A 21,207-nucleotide genomic window follows, 5' to 3' on the forward strand; every position below is an offset into this window, starting at 1 on the left:
TCATTGAATACTTGACTATGGCTTGTCTAGTGTAGTCTACTTTCCACTACATGGTAATAGGTTTATTTCTATCGTTTGTCTCCATAACTTCCACGTTTTGAAGACTTTCATAAAAATCGCCTATTCACCCCCCCTCTAGTCGATATAACGCACTTTCAATTGGTATCAGAGCAAGGTGCTCCCTTGTTCTGTGTGATTCGGTTTAACCACCTGGAGTTTTAGTTATGTCGACTGCAGGGATAATTAAAGTCCCCGCTGCGTGCCCCGTCTTCGATGGAACTGAATATCCCTACTGGAAGAATAAGATGCGCATGCATCTTGAAGCCATTGACGTCGACCTATGGTATGTCGTCGAGAACGGCGTTCCCAAGGCTGGAGAAGGTGTCACTGCTGCTGACGTCAAGAAATTTGTTCAACTGGACTCTACTGCCAAGAATATCATCTATGGTCACCTGACCAAAGGACAGTATGGCCGTGTGAGTGCTTTAAAGACATCTAAGCTGGTCTGGGACTGGCTCTCCAAGGTCAATGAAGGCATCTCAACCCAGAGAGATCAGAGAATCAGTGTCCTTCGCAACCTCTTCAACCGCTTCAAGTGAAATGACAATGAGAATGTCCAGCACACTTTTGACCGACTCACTGACATCACAAATGAGCTTCAAGCCCTCGGTGCTACTGAGATCACCAAACATGAAGTCGTCAAGAAACTATTGAGATCACTTGATAGTTCGTTTGACATCCTAGCCCCGATGATTCAAGAACGTCCTGATTTCAAGACACTCGATCCATCTGACATACTTGAGAGGCTCAACACACATGAGTTTCAGCTTTCTAAGAAAAGAGATATCTACGGTCCAAACTATGGGCGAACTCGTGCCTTGAAGGCAAAAGCTGTCTCCTCATCTAAAGAAGAATCTGACAGCAGTTCTGATGATCCTGAAGACATTGGAAGAGAACTTGCTATGCTTGTGAAGAAGTTCCAAAAATTCACCAAGAAGAAAGGCTTCAGAAAGTCTTCCCGATCAAGCTCAAGGAATGATGAAGCTTCTGCTCACAACTACAAGAAGAAAACATGTCACAAGTGCAAGAAACCTGGCCACTTCATCTCTGAGTGTCCACAGTGGGACAATGAGAACAAAAAGAAGAAGAAGAGCAAGGAATATGACTCTGACGACAAGAAGAAGAATAAATACTCAAAGTCTTCGTCCAAGTCTTCCTCAAAGTCTTCATCACACAAGAAGAGCTCATCTGGCAAGGCATGTGCGTTTGTTGGCAAGGAAATGGACTCAGAGGAGGAGTCCGCTTCTGAGGAGGCGGAGGTGGAGTCTGAGGAGGAGTCTGATTCAGGCGTCGCAAGTCTAGCTACAGCATGCGTTGCCAAGTCCATCTTCAATACTGAAGACAATGACCTCGTCACCGACACCGATGCAATTGACAAGGACTACTCCGCTTCTACCTACTGCTTCATGGCACGCGGTGCCAAGGTAAACACACACACTACTCACTATCAAACACCTAGTGACGATGACTCTGATTGTGATTCAAAACCCAGCTACAAAACACTTGCTAAAATTGCAACTGAACAGAAGAAAGCTATGGAACATATTCAAAAACTGTTAGACAGAAGCAATGATCTGTTAGGTGCTGAAATGACTCGATCTGAATCCTTAATTGAAGACATAAAAAATCTTCACGTTAAGTATCAGGAACTTGAAAGTCGTCATGAAACTCTCTCAACAACTCATGAAAAGCTTTCCTATGATTATCTTCAAAGGAAGCAAGATCTTGAGAAATTGAGAGTGGTTCATGAAGATCTTCAAAAGGAAAACGAGTCACTTCACTCCAAATAGATCAGTCCCGCTCAGGAAGGATTTGAACCACCATGTCTTAAATGTATTGAGCGTGATAATGCTACTTCTGTTGCTGAATGTTCTACTGCTACTACTGTTGCAATATCTTCAACTGTTGATGTGGTAACTAACCCCTCTGCTGAGGATACCACTGCTATTGCTGATGAGAATGCTAGGTTGAAGACATTGCTTGAAACAGGGATGCACAAAAGTCTTAAAGGGCATCAGACACTATGTGATGTCCTCAAAAAGCAGATACTGAACCGAAACCCGAGGAAAGAGGGTGTTGGGTTCGTAAGGAAAATGAATGCTGATGGCTCTTACTGGAAACCTGAGCAGTACCCCAAAACCATGTGGGTTGCTGCAAAGGAACCTTCAGCAGACCCATCCAATCTATCTGGCTTCACTTGTGCTAACCCCATTATCATTGATGAATCCTTTGATGCAAACTATATACTGTTTAAGAATCAGAATGGTGAAGTGTTTGCCAGGTACATTGGTACTAACTGCAGGAATGGACCACCTATGAAGAAGATCTGGGTTCCGAAAAGGTGTCTGGAGAATCTTCCTGTGAATGTCATCATGACACCTCACGTGAAGAAGACAAACCTCAGACCAAAGGCTTCATACGGTCCAAAGGCTTCATATAGACAGAGGACTCACTTGAGTCGCACTAACGCAAATCTTTTGCAGGGAAACCATACTCAGGCATATGAATATGAGAGCGGTTCATCAAACCGCCATGTTCATAAGACCAAGAACTATTCTGCTTATTCTTATGAGTACTATTGTCTGCCTGCAAGACTGTTTGCTAGGGCTCCAAAGCCAAAATTCTCAGATGCTGCACTTAGACTTATTGCTTCTCAGCCACCCTTGAAGATGTGGGTGGCTAAGAAAGCTTATCTCTCTTTTGCAGGGAAAGGTCTCCAGCAGAAAACCAAAATCGTTTGACGCCATTGCTGGGGACCTTAAACATCTTATAGGGCGCAAGATCAAATGCCCGAATGGTCTTACTATGTACTTCGTTCCTGAATCGCTTTCTACTCTCCCTATTAGTCATAATCTGGATCTAAGCTTTCATAACCCATTGGTTCGTCAAATGTTTTTGCTTCACAATGCTCTTGGTGAAGCCTATCCCCCTAACTGCACTGTAGGGTATGACACCAGCGTCTTCAGAATGGATTATTGATAGTGGGTGTACAAATCACATGACTATAAAAAGAAGTCTTCTTATGGACTCAACCTTACGTCCATCCGACAAGAGCCACATCACATTTTCTGACACCGGTAAAAGTAAGGTATTGGGTCTAGGTAGAGTTGCAATCTCAAGGGATCAACACATGGACAAAGTCATGCTTGTTGAATCCCTTGGCTTCAACTTAATGTCTGTCTCAATGCTTTGCGATTTGAACATGATCGTAATATTTGGAAAATATCATTGCCTTGTACTAATGGAATCTGACAAGTCTCTAGTGTTTGAAGGGTATCGAAAAGATGATCTGTACGTAGTAGATTTCTCAGCAGGACCATAGCTTGCCGTATGTCTTCTAGCAAAAGCTTCAGAATGCTGGCTCTGGCATCGGAGGCTTGGGCATGCTGGCATGAGGAACCTCCACACCCTTGCGAAGAAGAAGCATGTCATAGGCATCGAGGGCGTCAAGTTCAAGAAAGACCACTTATGCGGTGCCTGTGAAGCAGGGAAGATGACAAGGGCCAAACATCCTTCAAAGACAATCATGACCACTACTCGACCCTTCGAACTGCTTCACATGGATCTTTTCGGTCCCACTCATTACTCAACTCTTACTACTACTGCATGCCTCTATGGCTTCGTTATTGTTGATGATTACTCTAGATACACTTGGGTGCACATAATCCTTTACAAGACTGAAGTGCAGGATGTCTTCAGACGCTTCGCCAATCGAGCTATGAACAATTATGGCGCCAAGATAAAGCACATCAGAAGTGACAATGGCACTGAATTCAAGAACACTGGCCTTGATACATATCTTGATACCTTGGGCATCACACATGAATTCTTAGCCCCGTACACGCCACAGCAGAATGGAGTCGTCGAACGCAAGAACAGAACACTCATTGAGATGGCCAGAACGATGCTAGATGAATACAAGACCCCAAGAAAATTCTGGCCTGAAGCCATTGATACTGCATGCCATACAATCAATCGTGTTTATCTTCACAAGCTTCTGAACAAGACATCTTATGAGCTCCTTACTGGCAAGAAGCCAAATGTCAGTTACTTCAGAGTATTTGGCGCAAGGTGCTGGATCAAGGACCCACATCACACCTCAAAGTTTGCACCAAAAGCATATGAGGGTTTTATGCTTGGATATGGAAAGGATTTGCACTCCTACAGAGTCTTCAATCTCTTTCATTACAAAGTGGTTGAAATAGTGGGTGTGCGGTTTGATGAGACCAATGGTTCACAAAGAGAGCAACTCCCAAATGTGCTAGATGAAGTTCCATCCAGTGGATCAATCAAGCTAATGGGAACTGGAGAAATTATACCTTCTGAAGCTCATCCTGAAGAAGAACTTATCATCTCAGCACCTGATCAACATGAAGACAATGCTCAGCCTGAAGACATTCCTTCTAACAACGACAATGATCAGCAAGAGCAAAGTCTTCGCCTGTACATCCTCGCGTTGCCAATGAAGTGCAGATTGAAAGAATAATTGATAGCATCAATGCACCCGGTCCACTCACTCGTTCAAGGGCAACTCAGCTAGAAAATTTCTGTGGGCACTTCACATTCATCTTAATAACAGAACCCAAGAAAGTTGAAGAAGCCTTCATGGAACCTGAATGGATTCAATCTATGCAAGAAGAGCTTCAACAGTTTGAGCTGAATAAGGTATGGGAACTAGTTAAGCATCTTGATCCACGGAAGCACAATATAATAGGCACCAAATGGATATACCGCAACAAGCAAGATGAGCATGGTCAAGTTGTCAGAAACAAAGCTCGTCTCGTTGCTCAAGGATATACTCAAGTGGAAGGCATTGACTTCGATGAAACATTTGCTCCTGTGGCTAGACTGGAAGCCATATGCATACTGCTGGCCTATGCAAATCATCACAACATACTTCTATATCAAATGGATGTGAAGAGTGCTTTTCTCAATGGCAAGATTGAAGAAGAAGTGTATGTTGCACAACCGCCTGGCTTTGAAGATGCAAAACATCCTGACATGGTATACAAGCTCAACAAGGCACTGTATGGCCTCAAACAAGCCCCTCGGGCCTGGTATGACACACTCAAATACTTCCTGAAGAGCAAAGGCTTCATACCTGGTTCCCTAGACCCCACTCTCTTCACGAAGACATATGATGGTGAACTATTTGTGTGCCAAATATATGTGGATGGCATTATCTTCGGCTGCACCAATCAGAAGTACAGTGAAGAGTTTGGATATATGATGCAAGAGCAATATCAGATGTCCATGATGGGAGAGCTGAAGTTCTTCCTCGGTCTTAAAATACGACAACAACGCAACGGCATCTTCATATCTCAAGAGAAGTATCTCAAAGATTGCCTGAAGAAGTTTGGTATGCAAGACTGCAAAGGCTTCACAACACCAATGCCAGCCAAACATCATCTGGGTCCCGACGACAATGGTAAAGAGTTCGATCAAAAGGTATACCGCTCCATGATTGGTTCTTTACTTTATCTATGTGCATCTAGGCCAGATATTATGCTTAGTGTTTGCATGTGTGCTCGATTTCAAGCGGCACCAAAGGAGTCGCATCACTTAGCTGTGAAGCGAATTCTTCGATATTTGGCTCACACCCCAACTCTAGGATTATGGTATCCAAAGGGCTCAGAGTTTGATCTGGTTGGATTCTCGGATGCTGATTATGCTGGTGACAAAGTTGATCACAAGTCTACATCAAGCACATGTCACTTTCTGGGACGATCACTTGTATGTTGGTCTTCAAAGAAGCAGAACTGTGCATCTCTCCACTGCTGAATCTGAATACATTGCTGCTGGATCTTGCTGCACTCAGCTTCTGTGGATGAAGCAAACACTCAAGGACTATGGCATTCATCTGAAGCAAGTGCCACTTTACTGCGACAACGAAAGCGCCATCAAGATCGCCAACAACCCAGTTCAGCACTCGAAGACAAAGCACATTGAAATTCGTCATCACTTTCTCAGAGATCATGTTGTGAAGGAAGATATTGATATCATACACATCAACACTGAAGAGCAATTGGCAGATATCTTCACCAAGCCCTTGGATGAGAAGAGATTTTGCAAGTTACAGTGTGAGCTAAATATCCTGGAATCCTCAAATGTCCTGTGATCAAGCACACATCCTAACCCTTATGCATATTGATGACTTAGATGTGCAACACATGAAGTAAAGTATATCTTCAATCAATGAAGACATACATTCTAATTGTGAATACATTAATGTGGAATTTGACTTCGGAGCGCCACGATAATTGTGCGCCGTGTCTGGGTCTAATACTTCCTATACGGTGGGTAACGCCACCACCAAATGTTCTATTTTGAAGTGTTTCACTCATGGCGTTACCTTGCAATGTCTTCACATTTGGTTTGGCTTCGATCTCAACATATCTTCATGATTATCTTCACTATGTTGATTATGTAGATATATATATGTATATTAGTGTTCTGTCCTCTACATCATTCACTTATAGCTATGTCTTCATTGTTGAATCTTTTGAACTAAGTGAATGTGATCGGACCCTAACCTCTCCATGCTTTCTATCTCAAATTCTATCTCTCCAAATCATATGCATTCTATTGAAACTGTCGAATGTCTTCTCTGCGTCCTTGTCAGCAGAAGATACAGAGACAACCATTAAGTCCGTTTTCAATGCTCATTCCTCCACATGAAGTAGGAACGACCACCCGACAATCAAGGCGTGCGTGGGACGTGGAACAAACCCCAAAATTCTGCATAATGGCCATGTATTCCTCAGATGCGAATCGCCAGGGGCACCTGTGTAATAGCGCAGTGCCGCCCATGTACCTATAAATACACACTTCACAGCGGTCATTATCTCTTCTTCCACTCTCGCACGAACCCTAGCGCCACCGCTAGCCCTCGACGACGCCGATGACGAAGCGCTTCGCTGCCGCAACCTCTCCGACGCCGTCTTCACGCCGACCGCGGACATCGTCCTCTCCGCCGTCGCCGTAGGTGTCCTCCGTCGCCAAGTTAGGGCACGGAAGATCGAACTGCTCGGCCTCATCTTCCACTTCGTCTAGCAGTTCTTAGTGTGGTAAATAAAACTTCCTTTTTACAGCACCGTGGATCCTATGGATTTGTCACTTTCTACCACAAGCAGTTTCTATTCACACAAGTTAGATCTCTCTCATACTGCATCTCATAACATGCCTAGTATATTCACTTATGCTTCACAAAGTAGTTAGATTCCTCACTTGTACTGATCTGTGGATTCGTACAAATCTGGAACCAACTCCTTATCTATGAGTGAATGTCTTCGCAAAATGAGGTCAATGTCTTCTAAACTGATTTATCTTCAAAATCTTCTGAGAATGCATATGACCTCTTCCCCTTCCCTCGCACCTTAATGCTGTCACAGGTACATGTCCGTGGGAGAATCCTTTGGTTCTCATAGTCTGCATTCATTTGCAGAATTCTTACAGCATCACATTAATTCTCCCGAAGCCAGTTCCTGTTGGTCCAGCAAGCGAAAACCTTTAAAGCCTTTGAATGTGTTGAAGCCTTTCAAGTTAAAATTTATGGCTTCAGAGAAAGCAGCAAGGAAGGGTGGCAGAAAGCGTCGTGGAGAAACATCCAGAGATCTGCCAGATGAACTCTCAGAACTGTACAAGACAGATCCTGAAGAGGATTACAATCAGCGCAAGACCCGAATCCAATGGATTCGAAGATATTGGGCAGAACAATGGTTCAAATACCGATTTGTAACCCAAGAATATGCTAAGAAAAATGCCATCAAGAGACCGTGGGGAGACATCCAATACAAGAATCTTCTACCCAGGTCCAGAGATGAAGTCATTGCTCAAGGCTTCTATCCCTGCATGGTCCGTGGGCCACAGCCAGCTGATGCACACCCATCGTCACTACTATGGTGTCGTGACGACAATCTGTTCAAGCGCAACTTCCAGTTTGTCCAGAACTCAGCGAAGCAGAACAAGAAGACTTTGGGGCAAGACTTCAACCCTGGTCCCTCAGCACCAAGGGCAGATGGCACACGAGATGCAGAACCCAATGTCATCGGTCCTTTCTCCAACCTTGAAGGCCTCATCACCCGCATCTTAGTTCAAGGGACTGCAGTGAATGAGCCTGCAGCTGACGCTAAATCAGAAGAAACTCCTGCAGCGCCGAAGACAAAGAAGATGAAGAAGCCTAAAGCTTCAAAGCCTGCCCCCTCACCAAAAATATCAAGGGCGAAGCCACTGGCAACTGCACCTCCTGAAGACAGTGTGTAGTACGAAGACTTATCTCGCGTCTCCAAGCCCCAGAAAGTCAAGATGCCTCTGCCTCACACCGGACAAGAGCTAACTGCTGCTGCCATTCTGCGCAATGACGACATTGATCTGTCAAGTGATGAAGATCTAGCAGATGACGCTCTTGAGCAACTCATCAAGAGCAAAGAAGAAGCAGAAATCTTCAATGATCTGCCTCTCTTTGATGTGACCATCATCCACAACTTCATTGACGAGTGGTTTGACACGCCAAACATCAGCTTTGAAGATCTGCAGCTACCAATTGGCCTCAGTGTCGCCTTCCAAGGCGCCATTGCTTCAGAACTCGCTATTGCCCAGCGCATTGTTGAACTGAAACAAAAGATTGACTATGAAAAGGCTCAGTTCAAGAAGCATATGGCCAAGCTCAGCGTGCAGGAAGTGAAGAACTTCAAGAGTATGATGCACGAGCTCAAGGAAGCCTTTGTAAAGAAACGTGCAGAAGCTCAGGGTTTGCGTGAGCGCATGAAGACTCTGGCTGACAGATGTGTGCAAGCCTACAATGAGGCTGAGAAGCGCAAGGCCCTTGGGCGTCCTGGCATCGACCCCAGGATGGCCGCAAAGAAGAAGAAGAAGCCTGCTACGGCTGAACCTGACGCACCAAGGCAGGAAGCAGTTCCTATTGTCTTCCCAACTAAAATGACTGGCTCGAAGCCAAAAGGCCGGTCAACAGCTTCAGAGCTCAAGAAGACAAGGACTACTAAGGCTGAAGCTAGGAAGAGGAAACATTCTGAAGCCTCTCCAAATGCCCCCTCCAAGAAGAAGAGGAAGACCAAGAAAGATCGGGCAGCTCCCACAGAGCCCTTGATAGTTGAACCCATTTCTATGGTCTATCCTGAAGCTGAACGCCATGAACGCCAACTGACTATCCATGAGCCTACTTCCACAGAGGCTCATGAAGCTGAAGACTTTCCAGCAGCTAATCCCATCGCTGCTGAAGACATTGGTCAACATGACAATGTAGAAGATGGTGCAGTCCTTCCTCAGAACAGCGAACTCATCAGCATTGGTCGTCCACTGACGCCAATTGCACAGGATGCTTCATGGGCAGATCGCCCACAAGAGGAAGAAGACTATGAGGCCCAACCCACTCCAACTCCACAGGCGTCGCCCGCGTTGCGCAGGCTTCGCAAAGGTCCAAGGCCTCAAGTCTCTGCTGAAGACAATCCGGCTGCATCAGCCGCGGAAGATGAAGTCCCACAAGTTGCCACTCCACTGTCCCACCAAGAAGCAGTTCTCAAGGAGAACGTGCTTGAAAATCTTGAGGCTGCCACAACCACCAATGAAGCTAATGTGGAGCCCTCCCCAATGGAAAAAGAAGACAGCGAAGCCACTAATCCCGTCACTTCTGTTCCTGAGTCTGCTGCCGGTCCACAGTTCGACTATCATGTTGAGCACAGGCCTCAGGTACAGAAGCCAATCCCAAGATTGCCAAGGTTCCCAGGTCCTGCATCAGCACCTGGCTCCTTCAATATCAATGGCTTCAGGGCAGACAACACATTCTTCGATAGCTCCAGGAACCCCTACTCAAGGGAAAGGATATCATCTGATCAGTTCTGGAGCTATCCTCAGCGAAGCTATTACTCATGCATTCTTTACAACCAAGGTCGCATCTTCCCACACAAGCGCCTTGACATTGAAGCCATAGCTGGTCTGCCTTGTCTGGAAGAAGCTTTGGATTGCTTCAAGGAAGTTGGACTGCTGCCGTTCGTTACTGACCAAGAGCATTGGAATGAAGAGCTGCTGCTCCAATTCTATGCCACACTTCACATCCGCGGGTACAGCAGAGATCCGAAGACTTGGGTCCTGGAGTGGATGACCGGAAATGTTCATCATGAAGCCAATGCATTTGACATCATTGAGCTCACTGGTTTGCCCACTCCTGGCGATCTCTACGAGCATGGCTGTCAGCTGCATAGTGAAGCTATTGAGAGCATCTTTAAGAGGCCGGAACCTGATATGAGTCAGATGCTCAGCATGATGAAGCCATCGCCCCAAGATGCTGCTTATCCAACAGAGTTCTTCATTGAAGACCTTGAGTATCTGCCACGAACCATCTATCACATCATCAGGCGAACTCTCTGGCCCATCAAAGGGCACTCTCCAAATGCCAAGCTTGAGGGTGCAATGAAGACTTTGGTCTTCTATATTTTTCATGGAAAATGCTTCAATGCACATGACTTATTCATCCGCCAACTTGCTGCATCGGGCTCTGATCTGTTTGGCTTGAAGTTCTATGCCCCATGGGTAATGCGGCTAATTAAACTTCACTCCGATATCTCATATCAGCCATCTGCTCGCAATCATAGGATTTTTCTGCCTGATGTGGATATCTCTACTGAAGCCATCTATCCTGAGCCTGCAAAGGAACCTCTAAGTCTTCAGAATACAAAGCATCAGAGTTTCTCACAGAACATTGAAGGAGTTGAAGCAGTCACTCGGGTGTATCCTTTGGCTGGCACTACACGTGCACCACACCCTGCATCTACTGAAGCCACTGATAGTACAACTGCTCCAAGACCCAAGAAGCGCACTCGTGTTCTCAACGACCGAGAGCTTCTTGTGGCTCTTCATTAGAAACAGGATAGGCATCATGACTGGCTGAAGCGTCAGATGAAAAGCCTCTTGGTGGAAGTTAATCGCATTCGCAATCTTGCCACCAAGAATGCTTTCGTTGCCCATGAAACCTGTCGCCGTACATGGAAAGGGCTAACGATGATGTGTTCTGAAGATGATCTCCAAGAGGATGGCTTCACTGAGCGATTCAAGTTTGACTCCACACCTCCGCGAAGAGCTATGCTACTAGGAACTCCACCCCTTGAAGACTCTGAGTTCTCTTCATCTGCTGCAACAGTGACTGCCAGAGTTATCGAGGATGAAGATGATGCTACTTCACCACCACCTCCTTCAGCATGCGTCAACTCTGCTCCAAGCTCTCCAGCACCGCCAAACACCACCAACGACCCTGCTACTTCACCTACTCCGCATGGGAACGAGTAGATGCTCTATGTCTTCAAACCTTTTTGGTCCTTACTGACAAAAGGGGGAGAAGCATATGAGGTTGATAGTCTTCAAGCGGGTCCATATGGGCGGGTGCTTTATATTTTGCTTCGTGCTTACAACTCTCGTTTTGCTACATTTGGTTCTTTGAGTTGTAACACTTAAACTCGATGGTCGTCTGCTACTTATCTGCCAATTTGTTTTGCGATGATAAATTCCGCATGTGCGACGATAAATTCCGCACTCAGATCATTCCGCAGATGTCCATTTTCCATTATGCATGTCATTATCTTCATATACTTTCACATGCATAGTGGATTGTCATCATAAGTTGAAGTGGATCTCCACAAGTACAACCTGCCATGTGCATTTGCATTCCAAAAGCAAATTACCTATATGCACATCTTCAGGGGGAGCCCTTGCAACTTATGAAGACAATTCCTTATCCTTTACAATTTCACAGATTATATTCCCCGTTGAAAACTTCAACTAGTTTGTCATCAATCACCAAAAAGGGGGAGATTGTAAGTGCATCTAGTGCCACCCCTAGTTGGTTTTGGAGTATTGACGACAAACCTAGTTGAGGGACTAATGTGTTTGTGAGAATTGCAGGATAACACAGGTAGAAGTCCCTCATTGATTCGGTTTTCCTACCAGAGATGACCCCTAAAAATGTATGAAGACATTGAAATCAAAGGTGGTATATGAAGATATTCACATTGAAGACTATGACAAGAGAAGACACCACATGAAGCCTATGGAGCTCGAAGACTTAGATCTTTCGTAGTTCTTTTTCTTTTGTGTTGAGTCATAGGAACCACCGTACTGTTAAGTGGGGTCCAAGAGAACCAGTCAGAATGACTGAAGTGATGCCTAACCAAAAAAACCTATGTCTTCGAGTGGAGACTGTGAGAGCGAATCTTGTCCAGAGTCGGACAAGTCAGCTTTGCTTGTAGCCCAAGTAAAGTTGCCGTGTGAGTTTGAAATCTGACCGTTGGAACATGTGTCAGTTCCTTAGTGACCCAGGGTCATTTCGGACAAATCAGGTCGGGTTGCCAAGTGGCTATAAATAGCCCACCCCCCACAACCATAAACGGTTGGCTGCTCAGATTGAGAATACGGCTTTTGTCGTTTGAGAGCAACCCACCTCGAAGCCTTTGAGAGAGAATTCCTTGCGAGGATAAAGCTCTAACCACCCAGAGCTAGAGAGAATTGGGCATCACTTAAGTCTTCTTGTCTGTGTGATCTGAAGACTTATTACACTTGAGGACTGTGCATCCTCCAGCCGGTTAGGCGTCGTGTTCTGAGCATCCAAGAGAAATTGTGGATTGCCGGTGAACGAAGTCTGTGAAGGTTTGGGAGTCTACCTTGAAGACTTGCCAGAGTGATTGGGCGAGGTCTGTGTGACCTTAGCTCAAGGGGAATACGGTGAGGACTGGGTATCCTGAGGTGCGTGTTCAGGACTGGGTGTCCGGGACTGTGTGTCCTAAGGTTTGAATACCTAGCCGCCCCAACCAGACGTACAGTTGTCATAGCAACTGGAACTGGTCCAACAAATCATTGTCTTCAATGAGTCACTGGTTTCATCTTCCCTTCCCTTTACTTACTGTTGCTCCTTGTGAAGTCATTGTATGTTTGCACTATCTTTTGTCTTCACTGAGTGACTGCATGTTCTGTATGACTTCATAATATCTTCCTACCTGATCCTTACTACATTGCTGCTATTAAGTCATTGTGCTTTCACTTCATTGAATACTTGACTATGGCTTGTCTAGTGTAGTCTACCTTCCACTGCATGGTAATAGGTTTATTTCTATCGTTTGTCTTCATAACTTCCACGTTTTGTAGACTTTCATAAAAATCGCCTATTCACCCCCCTCTAGTCGATATAACGCACTTTCACTTATGTCTGTCTCAATGCTTTATGATCTTGATATGGTTGTTGTCTTTGGCAAGTACCGTTGTGTTGTGGTTATGGAAGCTGACAATTCCGAAGTTTTCGAAGGATTTAGGAGAGGAGACCTGTATATTGTTGATTTCTCTAGATGATCACAACCAGCTGTGTGCTTACTTGCAAAAGCTTCAGAAGGCTGGCTCTGGCATCGACGACTTGGTCATGCAGGCATGAGGAATTTTCACACGCTTGCGAAGAAGAAGCATGCCATTGGCATCGAGAATGTCAAATTCCTCAAGGATCACCTATGCGGAGCCTGTGAAGCTGGGAAGATGACGAAGGCCAAGCATCCAGCGAAGACTATCATGACCACTACTCGCCCATTTGAATTTCTTCACATGGATCTCTTCGGTCCTAATCATTATTCTGCTGTTTCAAATGAAGCATCTCAATATGGATTTGTTATTGTTGATGATTATTCTCGATACACATGGGTACACATTGTTACTTACAAACTGAAGTGCAGGAAATCTTCAATCGTTTTTCCTCAAGGGCTTCAACCAACTTTGGAGTGAAGATCAAGCACATTAGAAGTGACAATGGCACTGAGTTCAAGAATTCTGGTCTCGATGACTATCTTGATGAACTTGGTATTACTCATGAGTTATCTGCTCCTTACACTCCTCAGCAGAACGGCGTCGTGGAGCGCAAGAACTGGACTCTTGCTGAGATGGCTCGCACTATGCTTGATGAATACAAAACGCCTCGTCAATTCTGGATTGAGGCAATTGACACTGCGTGCCACATCATCAACAGAGTATATCTTCACAAATTCTTCAGAAATACCTCATATGAACTCCTCACGGACAAGAAACCAAATGTAAGCTATTTCAAAGTCTTTAGTGCTAAATGTTGGATTAGAGATCCTCATCACAACTCAAAATTTGCACCGAAAGCACATGAAGGTTTTATGCTTGGTTACGGAAAGGACTCGCACACCTACATAGTCTTCAACAACGTTCTTCACAAGGTTTTTGAAACTGTAGATGTGCGGTTCGATGAAACTAATGTCTCGCAAAGAGAGCACCTACCTACTGTGATAGATGAACCAACGCCTGAGGAAACTATCAAATTCAAGGCTACTGAGGATGTCATTCCTACTGAAGAATCTGCTGAAGAATTCATTCCAGAACATGAAGAATGTTGAGCTAATGCACCTAAAGAAAATACTAAAGAAAATGGTGCTGAAGAAAACACTGATCAAATTCTTCAACGGCAACCAACTCATCCTCGTATTGCAAAAGAAGTGCAAGTTGAAAAGATCATCAATGACATCAAAGCGCCAGGTCCTCTCACATGCTCAAAAGCTTCACATTTATCTAACTTTTGTGGGCACTATGCTTTTGTCTCTATTGCAGAGCCCACTAAGGTAGATGAAGCATTTTTGGAGCCTGAGTGGATTCAGGCCATGCAAGAAGAATTACATCAGTTCGAGCTCAACAATGTCTGGGAACTGGTCAAATGTCCAGATCCTCGCAAGCACAATATCATCGGCACAAAGTGGATCTACCGCAACAAGCAAGATGAAAATGGCCTTGTGGTGAGGAATAAGGCACGACTTGTAGCTCAAGGCTACACACAGGTTGAAGAAATTGATTTCGATGAAACTTTTGCACCTGTTGCTAGACTTGAGGCTATTTGCATATTACTTGCTTATGCTAACCATCATGATATCACTTTATATCAAATGGGTGTGAAAAGTGCATTCCTCAATGGTAAGCTTGAGGAAGAAGTATATGTTGCTCAACCCCCAGGTTTTGAAGATCCAAAGAATCCTGACAAAGTCTTCAGACTCAACAAGGCCCTCTATGGCCTCAAGCAGGCCCCATGGGCGTGTGATGAATTTGCCTATATGATGAGTGAAGAATATCAAATGTCTATGATGGGAGAGCTGAAATTCTTCTTAGGACTTCAAATTCGTCAACAACGCAATGGCATATTCATATCTCAGGAGAAATACCTCAAGGATGTACTGAGGAAATTCGGCATGCAAGATTGCAAAGGCGTCAAAATTCCTATGCCCACAAATGGCCATCTGTGCACTGATGAAAATGGTATTAACTTCGATCATAAGGTATACCGCTCCATGATTGGCTCTTTATTGTACTTATGTGCATCTAGGCCAGATATAATGCTTAGTGTTTGCATGTGTGCCCGATTTCAAGCTACACCGAAGGAATCACACCATAAGGCTGTGAAGCATATTCTTCGATATCTAGCTCACACACCAACACTTGGATTATGGTACCCCAAGGGCTCGGCTTTTGATCTCATTGGATATTCTGACTCTGACTATGCTGGTGATCGTGCGGACCGCAAGTCAACATCTGGTACATGTCATTTCCTCGGACGATCTTTGGTCTGTTGGTCCTCGAAGAAACAGAACTGTGTATCACTATCTACTGCTGAAGCTGAGTATATTGCCGCTGGTTCTTGCTGTGCCCAATTGCTATGGATGAAGCAAACTCTCAAGGACTACGGTGTCAACATGAAGAATGTGCCTCTCTACTGTGACAATGAGAGTGCCATCAAGATTTCTCACAACCCAGTTCAGCACTCGAAGACAAAGCACATTCAGATTCATCATCATTTTCTTCATGATCATGTGTTGAAGGGCGAAATTTCTATTGAGCATGTGAAGACTGAAGAACAGCTAGCCGATATCTTCACAAAGCCCTTGGATGAGAAGAGATTTACCAAGTTGCGGTGTGAGCTAAATATCCTAGAATCTTCGAATGTTCTTTGAAAAGGACACTCATCCTAACACTTATGCAAAATTGATGACTTAGATGTGCAACACATGAAGAAACGTTTTTCTTCAATTCAATGAAGAAAACACTCTTAGTGTGAAGAAATTAACAAAGAATTTGATTCTCAGAACCCTACGATAATTGTACGCGGTGTCTGAAATCATCATTCTTATACGGTGGGTCACGCCACCACCAAAAGTTGAAATTCCTCAATTGATCATATTCTTCAACTTTGCATTGTCTTCACTGGTTTCGTCATTTTTCTTCATTAGATATATATATATATGAGTTTATGTCCTCTATAGCATTCACTTATTGCTAATTCTTCAAGTTGGTTTTTCTGCTAAGTGAATGTGATCGGACCCTTCCCCTTTATGCTATACTCAACCCAATCTGTTCACAAATTCTTCATGTGCGTTCTATTTGAAACTTGTTCAAAATCTTCACTATGTCCTTGTCAGCTGAAGAAATTGCGAACGAAACTTTAAAACCTATCCTATCTAAATTTTCGGCTTTGCCGCTCAAACCGTTCCGCATCCCACGATACACTTATCCATTCACCCACGATCACACACGATCTCCACCTCTTAGTACGTGGGTGACACATGTCATGCGAATGAGAAGGGTCAGGGGCACGTTCGTCCAATTTCTTCGGGCGAGCAGTTTTTCACCGTGGCTATAAATACCCCTCCTTCCCTTCCTCACTTCTTTTACTCCGCTCGACCTCTCTCTCCAGCTCGAGCTTCTCAAACCCTAGCGCCGCCGGTACTTCATCGCCGCCGGTGAGGAAGAGCTTCACTGCCTCGACCTCATCACCGATGTACTTGCGCCGACTGCAGAAATCTTCACTCCGCCGCCGCCGTAGCCGTCTTTCTCCGTCGAGTTAGGGCGTGAAAGATCTACATAGAGGAACTTCATCTCTACACCTCACTGTTCGTCGTGTTCTTCGTCCAGGGTAATCAAAAGTTACTTTTATTGCCCTTGTTGATTTGAATGATTATCTTCAAAATCTTCAAAGGTGTTTTTCTTCATAGCTTCACACACTAAACACCTCACAAGTCATCTGTTCTTGATTCGTTTCTCTAAGCATCATTTTTCTTCAAGATTCCTCAATTGTGTGGATCTTCGATCTATACAACTCTGGAACCTAAGACAAAGAACGCCTAGTGAAATTCTTCAAGACTCATCTGGTTAAATTCCCCAAACTTTTTTATTTTTGAAAAACCCTCTGAGAACGCATATGACCTCTCCAAATTCCTCGCAACTATACTCTGTTCATAGGTACACATGTCAGCTGCTGAATCACTAGGTTCTCATCAACTTAACTCATTTGCAGTGTTCCTCGAAGAAAAGTTGCATACTTCTTCAGAGAATTCAATTGTCCAAATTCCTCAACTGAAGAAAATGGCTGACGGTAAGAAGCCACAGAAGGGAGGAAAGAGGCCTGAGGTCAATACAGCGTTTGAGATCCCTGATGAAATATATGCTGGGTACTGCACACCTACTGAGGAAACGAAGAATGAGCGCAAGGTGCGCATTCATAAAATAGAAAGGAGATAGGCAAGAGAGTGGAGGGAGTACAAGTATGTAACTCCAAAGTACATGAAGAAATTCGCACTCAATCCTCCATGCCCAAGAGCTCCATTGGCACCTGGCCAAATCGCTGATCCCACCAGCCTCAAGCGTGGTGAGGACTATCCTGATGAATGGGCCAAGGGCCAAGCCAAGTTGGCTAAACAAGCCAAAGAAGCAGTGAGGAAATTCAATGAAGACTCTGCTGCTGCTGCTGCCTCTGCTGAGGCCTTTGTTGTCAAGCCAAAGAAGGCTATGTCAAAGAAGCCTGCGCGCAAGCCAAGTGCTTCACCAACAATGCCCTCAAGGCCAAGTTCCTCAGCAATGCCCTCACGGCCAGAATCCTCAAAGCCCTCACGGCCAATTCCTCATGCTGCTCCTGTTCCTCCAAATTCCTCAGCTCCTCCGCCAAAGCCCTCAGCTGTTCCGACTAAATCCTCAGCACCTGTGCATCTCGCCTCATGCCAAAGGACTGCAGGCATCTCCATTGCCTCAGGTGTCTCAGCTAGTTCCTCAGCTGCACCAAGTTCCTCAGCTGGTGCCTCACTGCTGAAGACAAAGGCCACTGCTGGACGAGGTCCTCGCCCAAGTCCTCAGAAGAAACAAGTCGCTTTCCAAGTGCCGTCTGAAGAAGACGAAGCTGATGATGATGAACTTGCAGAAATCATCAGAGATAGGCAAGTCAGGGCCGCTAGAGTCAAGGGAACAAATGTGCCACTGCTTTTGGATCCCAAGTTGATCCTCGACTACATTGATGTTTGGCACAAGGACCCCAACACTCCCATGCCTAACTTCAAGCTGACTCCTGGCCAAATTCACATGCTGACCCACTTCATTCAAGAAGAAAAGTGGAAATTTGAGAAGGCCAGGAAGATCAAGAAAGCGCAATACAAGAAAGAGCGCTATCTGAAGAAAAACGTTGTCTCTATGACAACTGAAGAAATTGTTACTATTCAGACTAAGATCAAGAAACTCAGTGATGACTTTGACGCATATCGCGCTGATTGGCTTGGAGCCAAGGTTCGTTTTGTGAAACTTGCGGATAACTTCACTTCCAATGTTGCAGCCCCAACGCAACAGGAAATTCCTCAGGCTGAAGCATCTGCTCAGCCTGCTGAAGAAAATGCCAGCACCGCTGATGACAATCAGGCTGCTGAAGAAAATGTGAGTTCCAGGGTTGATGACTGCATTCCAGCCACTGAAGAAATTGCCAGGGCACCCACTAGTGGTGCGCCTGAAGAAAATGAAGAACTCAGGGCAACTGCATCAGTTGTGTCTGAAGAAAACCAACCAGATTCCTCAGCTGCTCCTGCACCAACTTCAACTCCAATCCTTCCATCTGCATCAGATGTGAAGAAGACCAAGGCTGCAGAGCATGCTGCAATGAAGAAAAGGAAAGCATCAGCTGCTTCAGATTCTTCAGCTCCGAAGAAAATGAAGCCTATGACAAGTTCATTTGCAAATCCCATTGATGCTGTTCCCATCTCAACCAGGCCATCAAAGGACCTTGTTCCTTTTGATGAAGAATATGTGATCCCCAGTGGATCAGATGAAGAAACTCCTTCTGCTGCTTCGTCAGAGCAGATTGATGAAGAAATTGAAGTGGATGCGATCCCTTCAACACCTGTCATCTCCTCACCCATGCCTCAGTTCACAGCTGAAGAGGCTGGCATTGAAGAAATGGAAGATGAAGATGTGGACGTTGGCTGCTCCACACCCGTAATCAGTGATGAATTCTGGGACAGTCAACATCCATACTCTCCAATGTTCACACCGCCGCAGCAAATACCTCAGTCTCGTGCACCAACTATTCAAATGGGCTCTGAAGAAACTCATCCCACTGCATCTGTCCATGAGGAAATTCCAGCCACTAGCGCTGAAGAAACTGCTGCCGCTGAACAACCAACGACATAGACTGCCACTGAGGAGGAACCAGAAATTCCTCAGCCTGAAGAATCTGCGATTGAGATTCCTGCGTCATGATGCAACTCACTGACACTCCTCTGCCGAAGCCAAAGGATCCATTCTCACGCAAGCAAAAGTTCAAGGCTGATGATTTCTTCGGCGAGCACATATTCTTCAAAGATTACAACCCATATAACTCTGCTCGCCTTAGGAAGAGGCATTTCTGGACTGCTAGTCAAGCCAATTTCTATTCCTCAGTGCTGTTCAACAAGGAGAAAATCTTCTACCATGAGCATATTCCTCAGATGGATATGGAATCTCTGCCGTGCTTCGCACCAGTCCTCAGTGTTCTTCATGACGCTGGACTGCTAAACTTTTGCTCTGACATCTGCGATTGGAATGAAGAACTGATTCTTCAATTCTACGCAACGATGCACATCACCGGAGATGCTGAAGATGTGAATTCATGGGTGCTGGACTGGATGTCTGAAAACACTCACTACACTGCACCAGCCTCTGAATTGCTTCGTGCTCTACCACTCAGTCCTCCCCTTGAAGAAGCTCGCTGCATCTACAGTGAACCTGAGCTCACACATCATTACATGCAGGTGCTGATGAAACCTTTGAAGCCAGGTCAAGCACCAAGAACCAAATTCCTCGTGAAGGAATTGCTGTACGTGCCCAGAACTGTCTATTGTATTCTTACGAGGACAATCAGTCCTATCAAAGGCCACAACTCATCTAATGAGGAAATTGTTGGCATCATGAAGAATCTGGTATTCAACATCGTTCATGACATTCCTGTCAATTATCACGATTTCTTCATGAGGACTATGGCAAATGTTGCACTGTCTCCGTTTGAGCTGAAGCCTTATGCACCTTGGATTATGAGATTCCTTAGGACAAGGTCTTCACTCAACTACAAAGCTGATTTCCAGAATCACCTCAGCTACTTGCCCCCAATTGAAGTCCTCAAGCAGACATGTTCCTCAGTTGATGGAAAGGGCAAGGCACCAGCTATAATAGATGAAGGCATTCGTCCATTGGATGGTCAGTTTCGCAAAGCTACATCTTATTCCACCAATGATGACTCTGCCACACATGACTCTGCCAATGCACCCAAGTCCACTCCTCAAGCCACTGCTCCGCGCGTGATGACTGACCGTGAACTTCTGCTAAGTCTTCACTAGAAGGTGGATCAAAATCACAAATGGGTTAAGCGTCAGTTTGGTTCACTTTTTCACAACATGACTGCCACACACAATGCAGTGGAAAAACCATTGCTACCTCCATCAAGTCTTCGGTCGCACCTGGGCAATCCTATCACATCTGTATGGTGAAGACGATCTGAAGAAAATGGGTCTCAATGAAGATTTTGATTGGTCTGCACCTCCACCGAAGAAATTCAAGAAGGTCAAGGTTCCTTCTCTGGTGGCCAGCTCATATTCTTCATCGCGCGACACTGATGAAAATGAAGACTTGGACGACACTGCGGCAGGCCCTACTACAACAAACGACCCCAACAATGCTGGCGCTCCTTCATCAACTTGAATTTCTTCAGGGGCGTTAGTCCTCATATTCGATCCTTTTGGTCATTTGATGACAAAGGGGGAGAATTTTGAGTTAGTTTTCAAGCGGGTCTTTCTATATGGGCATTTTTTTGTTAAT

Source organism: Triticum urartu, chromosome 3 (assembly GCF_003073215.2).
Source record: "Triticum urartu cultivar G1812 chromosome 3, Tu2.1, whole genome shotgun sequence".
NCBI classification, from domain to species: Eukaryota; Viridiplantae; Streptophyta; class Magnoliopsida; order Poales; family Poaceae; genus Triticum; species Triticum urartu.